This window comes from Cyprinodon tularosa, unplaced genomic scaffold, assembly GCF_016077235.1.
Source record: "Cyprinodon tularosa strain WSP-4 unplaced genomic scaffold, ASM1607723v1 ctg83, whole genome shotgun sequence".
Taxonomy (NCBI): Eukaryota; Metazoa; Chordata; class Actinopteri; order Cyprinodontiformes; family Cyprinodontidae; genus Cyprinodon; species Cyprinodon tularosa.
This window is the reverse complement of record NW_024039596.1, coordinates 103,602-117,126: the sequence shown is the minus strand read 5'-3', so window position 1 is coordinate 117,126 and position 13,525 is coordinate 103,602. Positions and strand designations below refer to the sequence as shown.

The following is a 13,525-nucleotide window of genomic DNA, read 5'->3' as shown; positions in this document are numbered from 1 at the left end:
TCGTAAAACAATATTTGGAATCAATGCAGCACTGCATGCGGAGGAGCTCTGGTGTCTGAACATAACCATGCAACACCACTTATACGCTTTTAATGAAGGTGTATCTGAATTGTTTCAGGCAATCTGTGCAGATTCAGAAACAGCCTAATCTGGGCGTGCAGCAGTGGTCAGTGCGCATGACCCATGTACGGAGGCCCTAGTCCTCAACGTGGGCGACCCGGGTTCAAATCTGACCTGTGGTCCTTCCCCGCATGTCTCTCCCCTTCTCTCATACCCCCTTTCCTGTCAAAAAAATGAGCTACAAATAGCCAAATCTTTCACCTGTGGGAAATAAATTATGGCAGAAATGCTAAGAAAATCTAATACTCTAAGAAAGATGTACAAGGACAAATGTAGTGAACTGAAAAATGTTGAGTCAGAACTCGAATCAATTAAATTAGAGTTACTAATTTCTGTATAAACCCTGACTACTTCATAACCAAGTTACAACAATATATTTGCAGACATAATTTTTGTGCTAATTGAAATCATTTAGATAATGACTTTTTTTTGCAAATGATTGCATTAAGTCCAAAGTAACAATTATAATCTTCAATGCATCATATAGCATTATTAAAGACAGACCTAAACAAGGTTATGAATGGCTTTTATTACAAATAGAAATCTGGTGTGGAGCCTCAGTCAGTGTGTGTGAGACTTACCAAAGATTTTCAAATTGATTTTTATCTCGGCCATTAGGACACATGAATAGGCTTTGATTCATACCAAGGGGGTCCAGCAGCTTGGTTGTTATTTTTGGCATCTGGAATAATACCCAGTAATTTATTTTAAAGGAGCAAAGCGCCTACATCTACATTTAATTGATTTATAAAAAAAACTCACCAAAAGTAAATGTTTTTATTCTTTATTCTTTTTCTTTTTTCTTGGGAGAGTTGAATATGGAATGGAATATGGTCAACTATTCAAAAGAAAAATGTATGTTTTTTTTGTTTTGTTTTTTTGGTACAACCAAACTGCATCAACTCATTAACTCCAATGCAATCCCTCACACTAAGCATGTTTGTAGCGACTGTGGAGAGGAAAAACTCCCTTTAATCAGGAAGAAACCTCCAGCGGAACCAGGCTCAGTGTGAGCGGCCATCTGCCGAGGCCGACTGGGGTTCAAGGAGACAGAAGCAGAGATACAAAAAGAAAGCTTCCAGTCTCTTAGTTGCCATTTTAAGTCCATCATAGCACAGTTAACTTCCTGTTCATTAAACATCACTTTACTGATTCTGTTTCTCCTCAGAGACCTTCCTGCAAGTGGGTAAAGACATTGAATAAACCCAACAGCTTTGAGCTTAATGACCACTGGACACCCAATTCAATTCAGTTTATTTCTATAGCGCCAATTCACAACACATGTCATCTCAAGGCACTTTACAGAGACAATTCAACCAGATCATCCAGTCAAATTTATTCAAAGTTTTCTATCTAAGGAAGTACACTTGATTGCATCGACTTCTAGAAGGTGAACCCTTGCCCAGTCTGAGAGCTTTTTAACTAGATTGCCTTGTATGATCCACCAAGCCCTTCCCATACCACCATGTTAGTATGCCTATATTCCACGAGTATCAGCTCAGAGCGTCTCACTATAGATGGATTGACCTTTATTAATGTTTCTATCTGATTCAAACCATTCTCTGGGTTAAAGGCTCTTATTGGTAATAGATGAAAGAAAGGATTGAAGTAACTTGAACTATTGAGATGGATGAGCTTTGGATTTATTTAAGGGGAATAGTGGAATCCCTGTGGTGTGGTAAATTTGATCCTGTATCATTAATATTGACATTCTCACCTTGATAGTGATATGTTTCAAGGATGCACCTGTTAGTACTTCAACCTGGAAAAACCATAATCAGCTTTTTTAGAAAGCTTTGACATTTATCAAGCCCACTTAGGTTCTGCTTCTTATCTCCAGGCATTAGTTTGGTTCTTTATCTGGTTTCTTTAGATCATTTCTTATTCTGTTAGCTTTGTCATTCAGGGGTTTCCGTATATGTTCCTTTATATATGGTTTCATCGCTTGCTTGTTATTTATTTTCCATTATTGCTACATTTTAGTTTATTTGTTATAAACCAGGTTTTGGATATAATCTTTCTCACCATCTTCATCTTGTTTTACATTATGATAGATTCCTTCCCTGTGTTTCTTTATATTTCTAGCCCTCCTCTGGTCAGTAATCTCTTTCTCCCTCAGCTCACTACCTTTATCCTCTTAAGCTGTTTCCACTTCTCTCCTTATTGCTTCACCTGTCTGTCTTGCTTCCCTCTATCCCTCCATTCCTCATTGTATTAAAGCAGTTGCTTTTCCACTTCTCCTTGCTAACGTCTCTGTCTATTTTGATGGTTTCCATGTCCATGCTCCTTTTTTTGTTTTCTGTTTGCATTATGTTATTTTCTTTGTTTAATATTTAATATTTTATTATAATCTCAAAGTTTAACCTTGAAGTTCTTGAACTCTGCTTTGCAATGTAGTCCAACATATCCAATTTGGGGCCCTAGCCCAAGACAGGCAGTGCATCCTCTGAATTCAGAAGACAACACATAGAACAGTCCCATTACAGAAATTTTAATAGAATACACATCCATTATTTGTTCTTGGTTTTGTCCCTCTCTTCTTGTCCCTTTTCTTGTTGTTTTCCTCTCAATCTTTTGTACTCAGCTGACTTTTCATGCTGTCTCAAAAGGAATGAAAGATTTTTTTCCAAGAACTAAGCTCACTTAGCTGATTGCTCCTTCCTGTGTTTCCAAAAAGGCCAAAGTAAATAACCCAGTCCTTCTTTTCACTGTAGACAAGCCATGATCTGCTTATCTGTTCTCCATTTTTCATTTGGATGAAATAATAGCTGCATGAATCATGACAGCAGACAAGATAGAGGAGAGCAGGAGGCGGGGTTACCAATCTACTTGCTCTGGAGAGCAGAGTTCGCTGCTTTTAGATGGTGTTGCCAAAGTCTCCAGTAGCAGAAAAAAGTCACCAGATTTGGCGCTAGGAGCTTTTTTGAAATAAATGTACCAGAGCATCCTGAAAAGTTGCTAAATATAGCGACAAAAGCGCTAAGTTGTCAACACTGCTCTTTAAACTGTTTGTTTTGAAATGGTTTGCTGCTGTCTGTTTGGACCTTTTTAAACATTTGCAGCAAATAGACTGATCCAGTGCAGCAAATAGACTGATCCAATGGTGGTCACATCTAATGGTGGCTATAGTGATTCGATATGTTGTGCCTTTCAGTCTAAAACTTGCCCCTTGTTTTAGCTTTGCTGGTTTCTGATTAAACAATTAATCGTACAAAGTCAATCTAAAGCAGCTGATTGTTTTTCTGATGAAATATCTGGTTTCAGTAAATCAAATGTTTTATCATTTGCTTAGGGGATGATCACCTCTATGGTTCCTACAATACTAAAGTTTTAAACTAGACAATATTTCATACCTGATATCATTTGCAATAGCATGGACATATTCACTTAATATTATAAGCGTTCTGATGACATTTTAGAGAAATTATTTTTATCAAAAACATAATTAATGTGCACAAATAGTTATATTAACCATGTAAACAGAGTTTTATGGGGCCCCCAGGAACTTGGGGCCCTAGGCAACTACCTCGGATTGCCTTATGGTAACCCCCCCGTCCATCACACAGGGTGGAAAAACCTTAAAAGGACAAACCAGGCCACTCTGCAGAGCAGTGGTAAAGCCCAAACATAAAGCTTAACATTTTCTCAAGCGAGAGATTAATAAGGTTCAATGATGATTTTTTTTATTATTATTATTACTAAATGCAATAAATGTTTGAAATAATCATATTGTAATCGTATTGTATATTATAGCATCATAGTGCATGGATGAACAGCTGTTAGAACTGTTGCATTTTAGACAAAGCGATTTGGGTTTAAATCCTTTATGACAAATCTTTTGTAGCAGGCAGATATTGGTCCCGGGGTTTTGTCAGAGTCCTGATAATGGGAATATTTTAAATTTTAACCCGTGTTCTATTTAAAAAAAAGCTACATCATGGTCATGGGTGAGAAAAATCTAAATATGATTTACTGCAGCATTACTTACAGGGGCTGCTACGTTTATTGAATTTTGACTGGTTGTTCCAGTCATTTTCAATCACTGAGAAGGAATTCCCAATTCTTTGCAAAAATATTCTAGTGTGGAGGTTTTAATTGTTTAATTTAATACCACAGTTTCCTTTGTATTTATATAGGTTACCTTTGTCTTATGTAAAAATATTTTTTATTGTTTGAAGTATAGAGTGTGAAAACTAAAAGTAGGAGTAATCTGATAGAGAAAACTTTTTTTTTCAATCTGCCATAAAGCTACTATGTGTTGCACCCTGAACATATTTTATTTAGATATATAATATTTGGTCGCTGTGTTATTGATTTGTTCGATGTGACCGTTATTTTTTTTTGGTCAATGCTGTTATTTAGAACATCGCATCTAGTTACTATTGTTTACGCATATCTGATCTAGGCTCTACGTCAGTGTTAGTGGCGGGAGTTTTCAGAGAAGAAGAATAAGGCTAGAGTGTGTGATGGTTTTTGATCTGCGTGTTCATGCCCGGCTGCTCCAGAGAGAACAAACAAAAAAAGAAAAACGTGTAGCGTGGGGCAAATAAAGTTGACAAAAACGAAGACGGAGTCCTTTCTGTTTTGGGAGTGCAACATATGCACCTCGTCCACAGCAGCAGAGAAGCAGTTAACCATGAGCATAGTCGGGCAGAAAACAAATCAGTTAGAAGTTGTGCAATTAATAAAAATACAGAATATTTTTCTTGTTCGTGAAACAAAAAAGCTAAAATTAGATTTTTTTTAAGCTTCAAATCTTGAGTCATTTGGTTAAACTTATTGCTTTTACTATCTGAGTTAAACACTTCTGCTTATTCATGTACTGATATGTATTTTTACCATATTTGCTAGCAATAAAGTCTCACTGCTCAGTATAATGAACTGTTAAACTGCAGTGAGCTGTGCTGTGAGGTCACAGGGTTTTTCTTGGAGGCGATTAGAGCTCCTCTCAGTACAGCGGCCTAATCTGGTCTCTTCCGGCGTCTCAGAGTAGCTCGTAAAGCTGTAATGATGCAAGTAAATAATCACATTACCTCGTTTTCCATCTATTAATGGACTGACAGGGTGTGTATAATTAGAAATCATCCTATAGTCTCTTTTTAGCCGGACATTTTGAGGAAATGTGACCTAACTTGATAATTGTGAAAACACCTTACCTCATATAAAGTCTATATAAACCAGCTCTGATCTTCTACTTCTTCTTTCTTTCCATTATTCTTGTTTACACATACAAAAATATTCCCGCAGGGTCTATAAGAGTGCAGATATGCCACTGGGCAAAACATGGTTTAAAATGCTTCAAACAGAATCTTCTATAGCTTCTGAAATATTTATAAGTTTAGATCTTTTTTGCCTTTGGGATATAAAATATATTTATCTGTTTGATTTCAGCTTTTTTCTTAGTCTGAAAGATAAGATATTTTAATTGATATTCATGTGTTTATATCAGCGGATTGAAACATTTAGGTGTGGATTATAACTGCTCGGGGTTCAGAGGACCAAGAAGCCAAATTACATTTTAATAAAAACCCCACATGCTTATACAACAATGTTGAAAAGTCGGGTCAAAAATCTACTTGGGGTCGCCACAAAAATCTATTTTTGTTAGATTTATTCTGTACCCTGACCTTGTGATTCATAACACGATGAGGACTTTTACTCCCTCTGGCATTTAGAAATGGAAAACATCTGCAGTGAAAAGTGTTTTATTTTGTACAAACTGCAACATTTTATGTAGCTTTTCCATTTCTTAAGTTGTTCTTGAAGCAGCGAAATGGTTGAACTTTTTAAACCACTTTGAACTAGACTATGATCTCCTCACAAGACAAGAGCCTGCATTTTGGTCGAGCTAATGCTGACTTTACTGCACTTTGTGATCAGCACATTAAGTTCTTCACTCTGAAAGACAGCAGAGGCAAAACAGAAATATGAGTTTCTGCTAAAGCTTGCTTTTGAGTTGCATGGAAGTGGAGAGAGGAGTTCATTTAAATAGAACTATGCAGGTTAGGTGTTTCTTATTTAACATCAATTATTTTTGACTACATGAATCAGAATTTTTGCTTTTTTGTTCATTTTCTTCTCATTCCAGCTATAAATTCTAACATCATAATAACCTCCCAACCTCCTGCTGTGGCTCCAAGCTTTGACCCCAATCTGAGCCTGCAAAAACATTCCGGAAGCCCCTCTGTTCATTTGATATGTAGGGGAGACTTTTTTTTCTTCTTCTGTTTTTCAATATTCATTAAGTGAAACAGGAGATTCAAAGGGCAAAGGGCATTCAAATCCATTCATTTTTACAAATAAACTTTTGCTTTTTGTCTAAATTAATCTATTACTCTGAGAATTTGTGTTATTCATAAAAATCAAAGAATAAACTGTAACCTTGAGTTGCTCATACACAGACAAATGTCAAATGAAATTCTGAAACTTTTCAAGCACAGCTTATGAAGATTTTTTATGACATCCCAAAAGCCAGTTTTGAATAAAAAAACAAACAAACAAAGAAGTTTATATATATATGTAAAGGGACATCCATATGAGAAAAATCTAACAACCCTCTTCCCTTCTATATCAAAAACATCTCCCCAGCTGTGATGTTTTAGGTATATTGTGGTGTAAATAAATATTAAATAATACAAAGTTTTGGAAGAAAAAAAATTCCAGAAAAAAATCCCTTGCAATAAACACAGAAAGAACAGTTCAATAAAATGTACAATGAAAAAGAGTCTGTTTAAGAATAAATAAGTGCAAAACTAAAGAGATAGATACAAACAAAATATGAAGAAAAATATAATTTTTTAGCTAATAAATTTATGCATAACTATCTTGATCACTTTGTTGCACTGCACACAAATGTATATATATATTTTTTAGCTTATTTTCCACTTTAGTTTGATTATACTGAGTATTTTATTTATTTCTGTATGAATTAGTTTTCCAGATTATTGTGAATTCCATACATAAAACATTGAATCTGTGATATCTGGGCTACATTATTGTAACAACGCGTTTTCCTTTAATATTTATATATCTTTTTAATTGATAAGAATCTATAGTAGGGAAGTTTGAACATCACAATCTACTGAACTGCACTCAGTTTTGTTGTTTCAGAACATTCTTAGCACAGGTGGTTTCTCCATTTCCCACCCGTCCGGTGGGCCGTGAACGCATCGCGGCGCTGCCATGTTGTTGTTTTATCTCCGGTACGGAGTTTCCAGCTGTCGGTGTCTGAGGACACGGTGGGCACTTTCTTTCTGACACAGTCGCACCGCCTTACACATATTTCCTGGAGTACAGCTAAACACCGAGTCACCGCAAAAGTTAGCGCAGAGCGGGGAGCTACCGTCGGGTACGTTTTTAATTCACTTCCAACTTGTCTCTGTTTACACTTTGCTGAATGGCTAAAGCTCGTTGTGTGGGTTTTGGCTACTTTTCCTGCCACTCTTGCTAACAGACGCTTTAAAACCGACTTCATGGTAAAAAGAAAAAAAAAAAGTAAAGAAATAGGAAAAAGTTTTCGGGGGAGTTATGAAACCGGTGACTGTTTTGTGGTTAAACAAAAAATAAATAAAGTTATCCTCGGTTAAAAAGTGAAATATCCGTAGTGTTTGGAAGCTAACGTCTTAGCTAGGTGGCTAAAGCTGGAAATGACCACTTTTCCCAACTTTGTCGATGGCTTGAAAAGTAATTATTACTCAGGATCGTGTGGTGTTAATAGGTTTGGGTGAGCTTTTGGAAATAAAGCTGAAATATATTTGTTCATTCAAGGTGTGGACTGAATGGAAACGGTCCAAAGATCACATATCTTTCCGCGTGTATTAATATATAACTTAAGATTAGATCAATAAAGGCTTTCCGCTGGAGGAATAAGGAGGGGATGTCTCTGGCCTGTTATCTAAATCTTGCGTGGGTAACCATTAAGTCAGTAAACCAGTCATTACTGCAAAGTTTCAGAAGTCATTATGTGAAACTTTTTCTCCCAGAAAAAAGGGAACTTTGTCATGTCTTCACTTCTTCTGAGTCATTTTGGGAGGGAAGCGATCCACAGTCTCCATTTGTATGAGTTTATGTTTGTTACTGGGTGGAGAGGTCAAGTTTTTTCATACAATCGCTCCTGGTTGTAAAGAGATGATCTATTTTAGCAATCTAACTGTTGCTCTCCAATCTGTTTCAAGCAGATAGATTGATTTGTTGCTTATTTAGAAACTGTTTGCCTCTTTTAAATGTTATTTAATAGGCTTTAACAGTCTATAAAAGGTCAAATTTGCTGTTCACATCTTTGAAAAGTGTGAAAATATTCATGCATGACTATGAGGAAGATAATGAAATATTATTCTTGACTTTTACGGTCAAATTAAAGTTTCTGATTACAACATATTTACACAACTACTATTTCATCATCGCACTGTCCTCCTGACTTTATGATCTCGGTCAGTTTGAGCTTTGTCAGAAGAAGATTAGAGAGCCGCAGTTTCAGTTTAGTGGTTTAGTACAAGCAGGCGGGTTTATTTAGCTACTGTAATTGTAAAATTGACCAATGGCGGCTCTGAAAAGCTTTTTTTTTTACTGTTCAAGGAGGTTTATGGAGACGCTGATGTCATTCACAGGTTCTCAATGATAAGCTACTCCTCTGATCTGTATCACTTACTAAAGAAAACAAAGGTTGGGTTAAAAATATCTAATAGGAAATTGAGTAGATTTGTTTTAAACAAAATAACTATCAGGATAATTAAAAATAAAAACATAAAAATAGAAGAAAAAGTGTCTTTGGGGCATAATGGAATGTTAATTGCCCCAATATCTCATTTTTTTATTTCACATATAACATTATTTGTCTCCTTTGTCTATTTCACATGCATTTATATGGACATTTAATCAGTTGTTGAAACTAGTAATATTTCTTCTTCTATTTTTATGTTTTTTCTGTTTAATCCCTGCTTTTTGTGTCTCTGCTTCTGTCTCAATGAACCCCAGTCAGCCTCAGCAGATGGCCGCTCACACTGAGCCTGGTTCTGCCGGAGGTTTCTTCCTGTTAAAAGGGAGTTTCTCCTCTCCACTGTCGCTACAAGCATGCTTAGTGTGAGGGATTGTATTTGAGTTAATGCAATCAACTGGTTTTTCTTAGAAAACTTTGATTCGATTTGACTGTATGATCTGGTTGAACTGTAAAGTGCCTTGAAATGACTTGTGTTGTGAATTTGGCGCTATATAAATAAACTGAATTGAATTGAATTGGATGTTTCTGCCAAAAGCTACTTTACCTCACTGGGGAAACAGCGGCTCTGTTTGCAAACTTTGTTTTAATGCTTGATATCTTCAATTTTATAACCTGACAAGTATTACTGCCAATAACTCCTCCAGTGCATCTGGAATAGTGCTGAATGCATCTTATGATGGTGATTTAATATGTTGTGCACTTTGGTCCAAAACTTTCCCCTTGTTTTAGTTTTGCTGGTTTCCCTTTTTCGGATTAAACAATCATATAAAATCAATCTGAAGCAGCTGATGATTTATTTGAAGAAATCATTATTTGTTCTGTTGGTTTCAGTAAATCAAATGTTTTATATTTTGCTTTCAGGGGGGTGATCACCTCTAGGTTTCGTAATACTAGAGAATATTTCATACCTGATATCATTTGCAATACCATGGGCAAAAAAAGCGACAAATTACAAAAAGCATAAAAAATAAACTAACTTTTCTCGTGTTACATCAAGCATAATCCTAGTAGCCAAGTTTGCACATTAATGTAAAAATGAATAACCCACATATAATTTCACAATATTTTAAGTTCTTCTGAGCTTTAGTATATTTCAGGAGCAAATAATCCAGAGATCTAAAAACTAACAATAACCAAACTATGTGCTAAATTAGTATTGTATCTGGATACAGCAACTTCACTATCAATGCTTTTCATATTATCTATATATCTGATAACCATAGTCACCTCAATATTTATTAAATGTTAAACTACGATCATTTGGATGTTATCCCGATATATTTAATTTTCAATGAAGGTTTGGAAAAAGTTGTGTTCTCGTCGGATTTAAAGGCCGTGTTCAGCTTTTCACCCCTGGCTGTAATCATTATAGAATGATCGGAGAATAAAGTCAGAGACATGTGTGGGGACGGCTTTTACTGAGCACATCTTATTCATTTGTTGCTAAAACTTGCTGCATTGAAACCTATCAACTGAGCACAGCCTACAGCTGCGTAGCTCAGGCTCCCTGTCTGTGGCGGACGTCTTCGCTCACCTGTGGCTCTTTTTGTTAAGCTCGAATCAATTGCACCCAGAACATCAGTCAGTGAAAAACCCTGTAAACACAGACTGCAGTGCATATCTAAATACAGGAAATATGTTCAAATGTCAGGTCACTGTTATTGAATAAAAGGTTATTTGAATTACTTTGGTTGTTGGTGTTAGACAGGCATGTTTGAGTATTTCAGAAACTGCTGATCTTCTAGGATTTTGACACACAACTATCTCTAGGGTTTACAGAGAACGGTCAGAAAAAAGGGAAAATATCCAGTGAGCGGTAGTCCAGCAGGCTTTTTAATGACAGGTCGGATGAGAATGGCCAGGCTGGTTCAAGTTTTTAGCAAGGCAACAGGAACTTAAATGACCATTTATTACAACCGAAGTATGCAGAAGAACATCTCTGAATGCTCAACACGTCCACCCTCGAGGCGGATAGGCTACAGCAGCAGCAGACCACACCTGCCGCCACTCCTGTCAGCTAAGAACAGGAAACACTGGCTACAGCTCACCAGAATTGGACAATAAAATTGGTTCGGCGACCTTGTATCAACAACTCAGGCTGGTGGCGGTATTGTAATGCTGTGTTCAGACCGCAAAGGCAGCAGAGGCGGCTAGTTTACATGCAAAGTCAATGGTTAAAGCATCAAGGTACGCACCACGGCGTGTTTTGAGCAGCAGGAGCAGCGTCTTACGAAGTTCTGAGCATCTGACACGCGCTTCAGAAGCAGCAGCTGTTAGAGTTGGAAAAATTGAACTTTTGCTGCTTGACGTGCCACAACAACCAATCAGAGAGGCTGATGTGGGAGCTGGCAGGGAGAGAGACACAGCACTGCTCATACAGATCGCTGTGATCACTCCTCTGAAACAGTTTAACGCCTAGATTAACTTACAATCGAAACCTTCTGGCAAAAAATGTTAGATTTTATTATTCTGCCTGCAGTTTGGATAATGTACATAAAAAAACGCCTTCCAGCTGCCAAGAACAGTAGCGGAAAACCGCAAAGAGACGACTGGACCAGAGGCTGCTGTTGTCTATTTTTTTTGTCTACTTCCAACAGGATAGGCGCCATGTCAGTGGTTTCTTGAATGGCAACGAGTTCACTGTATTAAAATGACCTCTACAGTCTCCAGATCTCAGTCCAATAGAGTTCATGTGGGCTGTGGTGGAACAGGAAGCTCTATCATGGAAGTGCAGCCCATAAATCTTCAGCATCTGCGTGATGCTATTATGTCCATATGGACCAAACTCTCTAAGAAATGTTTCTAATCTCTTTTTGCACGAATAACACAAATGATTAAGGCTGTTCTGAAGGCATTTAGGGGTCCATATAGATTGATAGTGAATTATTGTTGCCCAGCCCTCTTACGCTGTCAACCAGTGAATATTTTACTAATTAATTTATCTATTTTAAAGATTAATGGAATAATAAACAAAGGACCCTTAATAGGAGCATGCTGACAGGTAATATAATTTCATATTCCCACAATATGTTTTAACTTCAGCTTTAAAAAAAAAAAAAAACATCCGGTGAACTTGAAACCAGGCTGCATCTGGTGTCAACTTTTATTCCTGTTTCCTGAAGAGCAAAAAAATAAAAGCCCTGAAGTGTTGACTGCTTGCCTTATATGGAGTGAAGAAAGTGTGAAGAGCAGGGTGGGGGTTACGAAATGATTGAGATTAGTGTCTGTTATATCATTGAGGCTCTTATTTATAGTTCTGTGTTGCGAGTTTTTTGATGGATGGTCCAAGCAGACAATCATAGCCGACTTTGGATTTAAATTTGACTTGGAAACAAGGTTTTATGACAGATTGAATACTGGTTAATTGCTTTACTGTTTGCTAGATCTTTAAGGTGAAAACCTCAGGTAGGGGAACTCTGCTCAGGAAATGGTTTGTGAGATAAAATCTTGAATAATATCTGAAATGCCTTTATCTAATGTTCCATAGGTAATAGAAATCAGTGTGGGCTAGTCGCATATTTACAGCACTGCAACTCATTCTGTGTCTCTGGTTTTCTTGTTTAGGGTGTTTCCGTTAAGCTTAGTGTTCCCAACATGCCACATGGTTAGTATATGACCTTTATTGGAAATGAGATCAATGCTGCCAGACAGCTTGTCTGCGAAATCAGAGTTCAGAGGTAGGAATGACATCACACCTGCAAAACCTGATCTACAAATAAATAAAACTCCTCTTAAAAGGAGCTAAATCAGATGGTCTGCCAGTAAAATTAGTATGTTTGACCTTAAAATAAGATGGTTTTGATATAATGCACTGCAAATAAGAAAATAGTTTGATTTCTGCCAGATTATCACAGCAAATATAGCAATGCCGCTCTCTGCAGTTGAACAAGGAGCTGCAGATGCATCAAACGTATCTGGACTCATTTTAAGTCGGGCTTACACTGCGATTTATCTTGCCCTTTTTGGGGGCACTTTCCAGTCGTGCGAGAATTTTCCAATCGGCCCGTTTTTCAGCCTGATTGTGCGTTGTGTATTTTCAGTCAAACAAATCCCTCTGTGCGCAAACAAGGATTCTTCTTTTTCAGAGGAAAACACAGAAGCATGGCGGGGGTGCGGGTGAAGTGGAGTTCTTTCGGTAAAATTGACAGACTGTAGTAGCCATGTTTGCTCAGCCATGTCCTTATCCAAATGCTTCCGCCTTTTCTTCTTGGTGCTTTCAGCACAAAATTGCACAAAAATGCCAAGGCAGCGCATTTCTCTCTAGTGAGCTTCATATTCCTCTTCTACTGGTTTGGCTTCCGGATAGACAAGTCCGAGTAGCGCCATCTCACTGCAGGGCTGCGGTTTCGTCGTATAGTGTGAGCTGTAGCTGCATGCAACAATTGGGGAAAAAAAATCACGCAGTGTATGCCTAGCTTTACTGGACGCGCTTCAGGAGCATCAAAGATGCTGACTACACGCGTCGGACCTCAATGTGCAAGCATAGAAAAGGAAGCACAAGTGCTTCTTTGCTGCCCGAAGTGCATGTTATGTGAACGTAGCATAATCGTGGTCAATACAGCGGAGGCATCAAACAACTCTCAGGCAGCAAATAAATGTAGAGTGCAATGTTAGAAGATGGCGCCTTCAAAATGTCCGGAAAAATGTGAACAGCAAAAGAAACCCTTATCAGAAAATTGCAGAGCTGAA

General features: G+C 37.4%; 1 protein-coding gene across 1 annotated transcript in view; it reads left to right on the top strand.

Annotated features, from left to right (window-relative positions):
• Nucleotides 1–7,288: 7,288 nt before the first annotated feature.
• Nucleotides 7,289–13,525, top strand: part of plekhf2 (pleckstrin homology domain containing, family F (with FYVE domain) member 2) — a 41,033-nt gene continuing 34,796 nt past the window's right edge. The window contains exon 1 of the mRNA XM_038272447.1: nucleotides 7,289–7,468. The gene's annotated coding sequence lies outside the window, so the exon portion shown is untranslated. The remainder of the gene's footprint in view (nucleotides 7,469–13,525) is intronic.